The sequence below is a fragment of the Electrophorus electricus genome, unplaced genomic scaffold (assembly GCF_041902795.1).
Source record: "Electrophorus electricus isolate QZ-2024a unplaced genomic scaffold, ASM4190279v1 Scaffold165, whole genome shotgun sequence".
Lineage (NCBI taxonomy): Eukaryota > Metazoa > Chordata > Actinopteri > Gymnotiformes > Gymnotidae > Electrophorus > Electrophorus electricus.
In genome coordinates this window covers 5,001-15,000 of record NW_027658446.1, presented here as the reverse complement: position 1 = coordinate 15,000, position 10,000 = coordinate 5,001, and the positions used below count along the sequence as shown (strand labels likewise).

Here is a 10,000-nt window from a genome sequence, read left to right as displayed (position 1 = left end):
TAGCGACGGGCGGTGTGTACAAAGGGCAGGGACTTAATCAACGCGAGCTTATGACCCGCGCTTACTGGGAATTCCTCGTTCATGGGGAATAATTGCAATCCCCAGTCCCCATCACGAATGGGGTTCAGCGGATTACCCGCACCTCTCGGTGTAGGGTAGGCACACGCTGATCCAACCATTGTGGCGCGCGTGCAGCCCCGGACATCTAAGGGCATCACAGACCTGTTATTGCTCCATCTCGCGTGGCTGAACGCCACTTGTCCCTCTAAGAAGTTTGACGCCGACCGCGGAGGGCCGCGTAACTATTTAGCATGCCGGAGTCTCGTTCGTTATCGGAATTAACCAGACAAATCGCTCCACCAACTAAGAACGGCCATGCACCACCACCCACAGAATCGAGAAAGAGCTATCAATCTGTCAATCCTTTCCGTGTCCGGGCCGGGTGAGGTTTCCCGTGTTGAGTCAAATTAAGCCGCAGGCTCCACTCCTGGTGGTGCCCTTCCGTCAATTCCTTTAAGTTTCAGCTTTGCAACCATACTCCCCCCGGAACCCACAGACTCGTGGTTTCCCTCACGCTGCCCGGCGGGTCATGGGAATAACGCCGCCGGATCGCGGGTCGGCATAGTTTACGGTCGGAACTACGACGGTATCTGATCGTCTTCGAACCTCCGACTTTCGTTCTTGATTAATGAAAACATTCTTGGCAAATGCTTTCGCTTTCGTCCGTCTTGCGCCGGTCCAAGAATTTCACCTCTAGCGGCGCAATACGAATGCCCCCGGCCGTCCCTCTTAATCATGGCCCTGGTTCAGGAAACCCACAAAATAGAACCGGAGTCCTATTCCATTATTCCTAGCTCAGGTATTCAGGCGAGAAGCGGGCCCGCTTTGAACACTCTAATTTTTTCAAAGTAAACGCTCCGAGCCCCGTCCGGACACCCAGCCAAGGGCATCCGGGGGGCACCGGGAGACAGGGTCTGAGACAGGCGGTGGCACGCCTCGCGGCGGACCGCCAGCCCACTCCCGACATCCAACTACGAGCTTTTTAACTGCAGCAACTTTAATATACGCTATTGGAGCTGGAATTACCGCGGCTGCTGGCACCAGACTTGCCCTCCAATGGGTCCTCACCCATGGGTTTAGGATACGCTCATTCCGATTACAGGGCCTCGAAAGAGACCTGTATCGTTATTTTTCGTCACTACCTCCCCGTGTCGGGAATGGGTAATTTGCGCGCCTGCTGCCTTCCTTGGATGTGGTAGCCGTTTCTCAGGCTCCCTCTCCGGAATCGAACCCTGATTCCCCGTTACCCGTGGTCACCATGGTAGCCGACTATGGTACCATCGAAAGTTGATAGGGCAGACATTCGAATGAGACGTCGCCGCCGCGGAGGGCGCGCGATCGGCCCGAGGTTATCTAGAGTCACCAAAGCGGCCGGGGGGCCCGAGCCCCCCGGATGGGTTTTGGGTCTGATAAATGCACGCATCCCCCGAAGGGTCAGCGCTCGTTTGCATGTATTAGCTCTAGAATTACCACAGTTATCCGAGTAACGTGTGGAGCGATCAAAGGAACCATAACTGATTTAATGAGCCATTCGCAGTTTCACTGTACCGGCCGTGTGCACTTAGACCTGCATGGCTTAATCTTTGAGACAAGCATATGTTACTGGCAGGATCAACCAGGTAGTTTGCACCGTGGTCTGGGATGAACCACGAGTGACATCCGCCTCCCCTTCCGGGGGCTAGGAAGCAGCGGGTTGTAAGTGCGTGCGCCGTCAGGTCCAGACGCCATACAGGGCTACCCAGGACAGCTTCCGCGGCCAGTGTAAACGTGCTCGCGCACCGCCCTCTGGCCTTCGGACGCCGACCTCTCACCTTGATGCAAAGCTGTCCCATCCGGTCATGCCCGCACCGTACCCCGTCCACCTCCTCCGGAGGTGCGGACGGCCGACTCCAGGTGCTTTCGGCGTTCCCTCTCTTCACGCCGTTTTGATTTTCGTGGGCCGCTGGTGGGGGGACAAGGGAAAGACCTCGTCGAATTCCCTCCCCCCTAGCCTCGCTCAACCTACGTTTCGTGATGTAACCAAGAAGAGTGATTCGTGGGCCCAGGTAGGTTTGAAGAGGAGGCCAACAAAGCAGGGCACTCCCTTCCTCCCAAACCACAGACACCAGTATAGGACAACTGAGTAGACAGACTGGCCGTCTGAGTCTCCCCCAGAGAGTTCTGGGATGGGTTACAAATAACCCCCACCCCCCATCAGAGGCTTGACCCGCTAGAACCAGGGAGGATCTGTCAAAACCGCTCTCCACATCAGAAGTTCTGGATCAGCCGGGGCTGGTCGGCAGACGTCCACCTAAGGCCGTGGCCTAACCCCGTGTGGGGGGATAGCGCTCGCACCCGTACACGTGGACACCCGCTCGTCAAATGGCTGGCTCCTCACTTACCGTAGGGGGAATGGTTTGCCTACCCCTGGCGGGTCTGGTACTCCACTCTACCAAACAAGGAAGCAACACACCAATAGACCCCTGCAACACCGGGCAGCTTTGGGCAGTGTCACTACACTCCTCCTTGTTCTTCACGTTCCTTCCGTGGTGATTTTTTTTTTTTTTTCGTGGCCATTGCCGTGCATGGCTTCCCCATCGCTTTGCATGCTCTCCATTGCCTCGTGCTGCTTCACCATTGGTCTCACCTGGAGACCGAAGCCGCTCTCCCAGTAACCCGATGGTACCTGGCCAGAAAACCCCGTGCCCGATTTCATCTAGGACAAGGGCCAAACCACAGACCGTGCCCGTCCAGGGTCAACCCCTGGTCGGACAGGCCTGGTGGGTCGATACCATGGATGTGGCAGGCCGACGAGAATCCACTGGTACATTTACAAACACGCCCACCCTGGTGGCATGGCTGTACGACCCATCGTCGAAGCACGCTGCGGCGGACTGAGCCATTGGATCCAGTTGCCTGGGCGTACACTCAGCCCAACAGATGCACTCGGGTCGGGGAGAGCAAAGCAGACTGTGTGCCTGGATGTGCCCACTTCCATAGGGGAATCGGCATGATGGTTCACTTAACCCGAGGAGGGCTCCCCTCGCGGGATAAGCACCCCCCTCGGGGGATGGGGGGGGGGGGGCATCCAGAGCACACCACTTTCCGGTAGGGGACAGGCGTTTGATCATGTGTCCGAGGGAGAGCTCCCCTTGCCGGCCGAACACCCCTCGGACTCCCCTTGGGCTTCCAGAGAACGCCACTGGATGAATTTAGTGCTTGGACCCCATTGATTCTCTTTGCTCTCCCATATACCCGACGGGACCTATTTGCAAAACCCCGTGCCAACCAGACCTCCAGGAAGGGGGCTGGCGGCTAACCATGCCCAGCAGGGTGCACCCTGGTCGGACACTTTGGGAGGGTCGAGAGCCTGGAAGTGCCACCCGGGGGAGTAATTCTGATTTCCGTTTTAATGCACTCAGGGACAGCCCGAGGACCTCTGTAGTGCACCTGAGGCGGACTGAGCCGTCGGGTCCAGGGGTCTGGAGTTCGGAACCTCCAGGGTTCACCTGGCTGTTCTCTTAGCCCGGCAGGGTGCACCCTGGTCGGACACTTTGGGAGGGTCGAGAGCCTGGATGTGCCACCCCGACGAGTAATGAGTTTTCCCTTCGTATCTCTTCCGGACCAGGTCCGATTCGCACGAAACTCGCTGGGCATGGCCAGGAGCGCCCCCTGCTGCCCACGCCACCGTCCCCGCGCTTCTACTCCCGAGGGCCGAGGAGACAGCGAAGCGTGGGTCGGGTCGCCTGCTTCCAGGGTCTCCCTGGTACTCTCCAGTCTCCCGAGTCCATCGGGTCCGACCTCGTATTTTTAGCCCAGACGGGGAATGAGAAAGGGGCCCCCGACCGCCCGAGGGCGGGCGCTCGCTTCTCAGCCTAGGAACGTCCGATTCCCACGAAACTTTTACGCCAGACGTTCCTGGCAGCGAGCGCGTTCAAAGGTGACCCGCGCTGCTTCTCTCCTCCCAAGGGCCGAAGAGATATTCGTCTTCAAACCCGACCGGCCCTGTGTTTGCCGCCCCGGCGGTTTTAAAAAATCATAGCGTAAAAACGGTGGGTGCGCTTCGCCTGCCGCTTGGACAGCGTTAAACGGCAGCCCCGGCTCTTTCCAAAGGGCCCTCAACCGACTTTCTGCTCCCAAGGAGCCCAGAGATATGAAACCGAAAAATCAAAACCCCGTGCCAACCAGACCTCCAGGAAGGGGGCTGGCGGCTAACCATGCCCGGCAGGGTGCACCCTGGTCGGACGCTTTGGGAGGGTCGAGAGCCTGGATGTGCCACCCCGACGAGTAATGAGTTTTCCCTTCGTATCTCTTCCGGACCAGGTCCGATTCGCACGAAACTCGCTGGGCATGGCCAGGAGCGCCCCCTGCTGCCCACGCCACCGTCCCCGCGCTTCTACTCCCGAGGGCCGAGGAGACAGCGAAGCGTGGGTCGGGTCGCCTGCTTCCAGGGTCTCCCTGGTACTCTCCAGTCTCCCGAGTCCATCGGGTCCGACCTCGTATTTTTAGCCCAGACGGGGAATGAGAAAGGGGCCCCCGACCGCCCGAGGGCGGGCGCTCGCTTCTCAGCCTAGGAACGTCCGATTCCCACGAAACTTTTACGCCAGACGTTCCTGGCAGCGAGCGCGTTCAAAGGTGACCCGCGCTGCTTCTCTCCTCCCAAGGGCCGAAGAGATATTCGTCTTCAAACCCGACCGGCCCTGTGTTTGCCGCCCCGGCGGTTTTAAAAAATCATAGCGTAAAAACGGTGGGTGCGCTTCGCCTGCCGCTTGGACAGCGTTAAACGGCAGCCCCGGCTCTTTCCAAAGGGCCCTCAACCGACTTTCTGCTCCCAAGGAGCCCAGAGATATGAAACCGATAAATCAAAACCCCGTGCCAACCAGACCTCCAGGAAGGGGGCTGGCGGCTAACCATGCCCGGCAGGGTGCACCCTGGTCGGACGCTTTGGGAGGGTCGAGAGCCTGGATGTGCCACCCCGACGAGTAATGAGTTTTCCCTTCGTATCTCTTCCGGACCAGGTCCGATTCGCACGAAACTCGCTGGGCATGGCCAGGAGCGCCCCCTGCTGCCCACGCCACCGTCCCCGCGCTTCTACTCCCGAGGGCCGAGGAGACAGCGAAGCGTGGGTCGGGTCGCCTGCTTCCAGGGTCTCCCTGGTACTCTCCAGTCTCCCGAGTCCATCGGGTCCGACCTCGTATTTTTAGCCCAGACGGGGAATGAGAAAGGGGCCCCCGACCGCCCGAGGGCGGGCGCTCGCTTCTCAGCCTAGGAACGTCCGATTCCCACGAAACTTTTACGCCAGACGTTCCTGGCAGCGAGCGCGTTCAAAGGTGACCCGCGCTGCTTCTCTCCTCCCAAGGGCCGAAGAGATATTCGTCTTCAAACCCGACCGGCCCTGTGTTTGCCGCCCCGGCGGTTTTAAAAAATCATAGCGTAAAAACGGTGGGTGCGCTTCGCCTGCCGCTTGGACAGCGTTAAACGGCAGCCCCGGCTCTTTCCAAAGGGCCCTCAACCGACTTTCTGCTCCCAAGGAGCCCAGAGATATGAAACCGATAAATCAAAACCCCGTGCCAACCAGACCTCCAGGAAGGGGGCTGGCGGCTAACCATGCCCGGCAGGGTGCACCCTGGTCGGACGCTTTGGGAGGGTCGAGAGCCTGGATGTGCCACCCCGACGAGTAATGAGTTTTCCCTTCGTATCTCTTCCGGACCAGGTCCGATTCGCACGAAACTCGCTGGGCATGGCCAGGAGCGCCCCCTGCTGCCCAGGCCTGGCTCTGGGCCTGGGCACACTTCATTCACTTTGTACCTTTAAATCATACTACTACTACTACTACTACCACCAGAATTCCAGGGCCAAGAGGTCACACAGTCATACACAGCAAAGTAGCTCTGGGCCTGGGCACACTTCAAGAAGTTTGTCCCTTTATATAAGCCTAGAAATAGACTTCCAGGCCCAAGAGTTCAAACACATTCATGCCCAGCAAAGTAGCTCTGGGCCTGGGCACACTTCAATCACTTTGTGCCTTTAAATCATACTACTACTACCAGACTTCCAGGCCCAAGAGGTCAAACACAGTCATGCCCAGCAAAGTAGCTCTGGGCCTGGGCACACTTCATTCACTTTGTGCCTTTAAATCATACTACTACTACCACCAGAATTCCAGGGCCAAGAGGTCACACAGTCATACACAGCAAAGTAGCTCTGGGCCTGGGCACACTTCAAGAAGTTTGACCCTTTATATAAGCCTAGAAATAGACTTCCAGAGCCAAGAGGTCAAACACAGTCATGCACAGCAAAGTAGCTCTGGGCCTGGGCACACTTCAAGCACTTTGTGCCTTTAAATCATACTACTACTACTACTACTACTACTACTACTACTACTACTACCAGACTTCCAGGCCCAAGAGTTCAAACACATTCATGCCCAGCAAAGTAGCTCTGGGCCTGGGCACACTTCATTCACTTTGTGCCTTTAAATCATACTACTACTACCACCAGACTTCCAGGGCCAAGAGGTCAACCACAGTCATGCACAGCAAAGTAGCTCTGGGCCTGGGCACACTTCAAGATGTTTGACCCTTTATATAAGCCTAGAAATAGACTTCCAGGCCCAAGAGTTCAAACACATTCATGCCCAGCAAAGTAGCTCTGGGCCTGGGCACACTTCAATCACTTTGTGCCTTTAAATCATACTACTACTACCACCAGACTTCCAGGCCCAAGAGGTCAAACACAGTCATGCCCAGCAAAGTAGCTCTGGGCCTGGGCACACTTCAATCACTTTGTGCCTTTAAATCATACTACTACTACCAGACTTCCAGGCCCAAGAGTTCAAACACATTCATGCCCAGCAAAGTAGCTCTGGGCCTGGGCACACTTCAAGATGTTTGACCCTTTATATAAGCCTAGAAATAGACTTCCAGAGCCAAGAGGTCAAACACAGTCATGCCCAGCAAAGTAGCTCTGGGCCTGGGCACACTTCAATCACTTTGTGCCTTTAAATCATACTACTACTACCAGACTTCCAGGCCCAAGAGTTCAAACACATTCATGCCCAGCAAAGTAGCTCTGGGCCTGGGCACACTTCAAGATGTTTGACCCTGTATATAAGCCTAGAAATAGACTTCCAGAGCCAAGAGGTCAAACACAGTCATGCCCAGCAAAGTAGCTCTGGGCCTGGGCACACTTCATTCACTTTGTGCCTTTAAATCATACTACTACTACCAGACTTCCAGGCCCAAGAGTTCAAACACATTCATGCCCAGCAAAGTAGCTCTGGGCCTGGGCACACTTCAATCACTTTGTGCCTTTAAATCATACTACTACTACCAGACTTCCAGGCCCCAGAGGTCAAACACAGTCATGCCCAGCAAAGTAGCTCTGGGCCTGGGCACACTTCAAGAAGTTTGACCCTTTATATAAGCCTAGAAATAGACTTCCAGAGCCAAGAGGTCAAACACAGTCATGCACAGCAAAGTAGCTCTGGGCCTGGGCACACTTCATTCACTTTGTGCCTTTAAATCATACTACTACTACCACCAGACTTCCAGGCCCAAGAGGTCAAACACATTCATGCCCAGCAAAGTAGCTCTGGGCCTGGGCACACTTCAATCACTTTGTGCCTTTAAATCATACTACTACTACCAGACTTCCAGGCCCAAGAGGTCAAACACAGTCATGCCCAGCAAAGTAGCTCTGGGCCTGGGCACACTTCAATCACTTTGTGCCTTTAAATCATACTACTACTACCAGACTTCCAGGCCCAAGAGTTCAAACACATTCATGCCCAGCAAAGTAGCTCTGGGCCTGGGCACACTTCAAGATGTTTGACCCTTTATATAAGCCTAGAAATAGACTTCCAGAGCCAAGAGGTCAAACACAGTCATGCCCAGCAAAGTAGCTCTGGGCCTGGGCACACTTCAATCACTTTGTGCCTTTAAATCATACTACTACTACCAGACTTCCAGGCCCAAGAGTTCAAACACATTCATGCCCAGCAAAGTAGCTCTGGGCCTGGGCACACTTCAAGATGTTTGACCCTGTATATAAGCCTAGAAATAGACTTCCAGAGCCAAGAGGTCAAACACAGTCATGCCCAGCAAAGTAGCTCTGGGCCTGGGCACACTTCATTCACTTTGTGCCTTTAAATCATACTACTACTACCAGACTTCCAGGCCCAAGAGTTCAAACACATTCATGCCCAGCAAAGTAGCTCTGGGCCTGGGCACACTTCAAGATGTTTGACCCTGTATATAAGCCTAGAAATAGACTTCCAGAGCCAAGAGGTCAAACACAGTCATGCCCAGCAAAGTAGCTCTGGGCCTGGGCACACTTCATTCACTTTGTACCTTTAAATCATACTACTACTACCAGACTTCCAGGCCCAAGACGTCAAACACAGTCATGCCCAGCAAAGTAGCTCTGGGCCTGGGCACACTTCATTCACTTTGTACCTTTAAATCATACTACTACTACTACTACTACTACTACTACTACTACTACTACTACCAGACTTCCAGGCCCAAGAGTTCAAACACATTCATGCCCAGCAAAGTAGCTCTGGGCCTGGGCACACTTCAATCACTTTGTGCCTTTAAATCATACTACTACTACCACCAGACTTCCAGGCCCAAGAGGTCAAACACAGTCATGCCCAGCAAAGTAGCTCTGGGCCTGGGCACACTTCAATCACTTTGTGCCTTTAAATCATACTACTACTACCAGACTTCCAGGCCCAAGAGTTCAAACACATTCATGCCCAGCAAAGTAGCTCTGGGCCTGGGCACACTTCAATCACTTTGTGCCTTTAAATCATACTACTACTACTACCACCAGACTTCCAGACCCAAGAGGTCAAACACAGTCATGCCCAGCAAAGTAGCTCTGGGCCTGGGCACACTTCAATCACTTTGTGCCTTTAAATCATACTACTACTACCAGACTTCCAGGCCCAAGAGTTCAAACACATTCATGCCCAGCAAAGTAGCTCTGGGCCTGGGCACACTTCAAGATGTTTGACCCTTTATATAAGCCTAGAAATAGACTTCCAGAGCCAAGAGGTCAAACACAGTCATGCCCAGCAAAGTAGCTCTGGGCCTGGGCACACTTCAATCACTTTGTGCCTTTAAATCATACTACTACTACCAGACTTCCAGGCCCAAGAGTTCAAACACATTCATGCCCAGCAAAGTAGCTCTGGGCCTGGGCACACTTCAAGATGTTTGACCCTGTATATAAGCCTAGAAATAGACTTCCAGAGCCAAGAGGTCAAACACAGTCATGCCCAGCAAAGTAGCTCTGGGCCTGGGCACACTTCATTCACTTTGTGCCTTTAAATCATACTACTACTACCAGACTTCCAGGCCCAAGAGTTCAAACACATTCATGCCCAGCAAAGTAGCTCTGGGCCTGGGCACACTTCAAGATGTTTGACCCTGTATATAAGCCTAGAAATAGACTTCCAGAGCCAAGAGGTCAAACACAGTCATGCCCAGCAAAGTAGCTCTGGGCCTGGGCACACTTCATTCACTTTGTGCCTTTAAATCATACTACTACTACCAGACTTCCAGGCCCAAGAGTTCAAACACATTCATGCCCAGCAAAGTAGCTCTGGGCCTGGGCACACTTCAATCACTTTGTGCCTTTAAATCATACTACTACTACCAGACTTCCAGGCCCCAGAGGTCAAACACAGTCATGCCCAGCAAAGTAGCTCTGGGCCTGGGCACACTTCAAGAAGTTTGACCCTTTATATAAGCCTAGAAATAGACTTCCAGAGCCAAGAGGTCAAACACAGTCATGCACAGCAAAGTAGCTCTGGGCCTGGGCACACTTCATTCACTTTGTGCCTTTAAATCATACTACTACTACCACCAGACTTCCAGGCCCAAGAGTTCAAACACATTCATGCCCAGCAAAGTAGCTCTGGGCCTGGGCACACTTCAATCACTTTGTGCCT

The 10,000-nt window shown here is 54.2% G+C and overlaps 1 non-coding gene across 1 annotated transcript in view; it reads right to left on the bottom strand.

Moving 5' to 3' along the window:
* LOC145655078 (18S ribosomal RNA) overlaps positions 1-1,682 on the bottom strand; it is a 1,839-nt gene extending 157 nt beyond the window's left edge. Inside the window, exon 1 of the ribosomal RNA XR_014121261.1 lies at positions 1-1,682. This exon is cut by the window's left edge and continues 157 nt beyond it. This is a non-coding gene — a ribosomal RNA (18S ribosomal RNA).
* Positions 1,683-10,000: the final 8,318 nt, after the last annotated feature.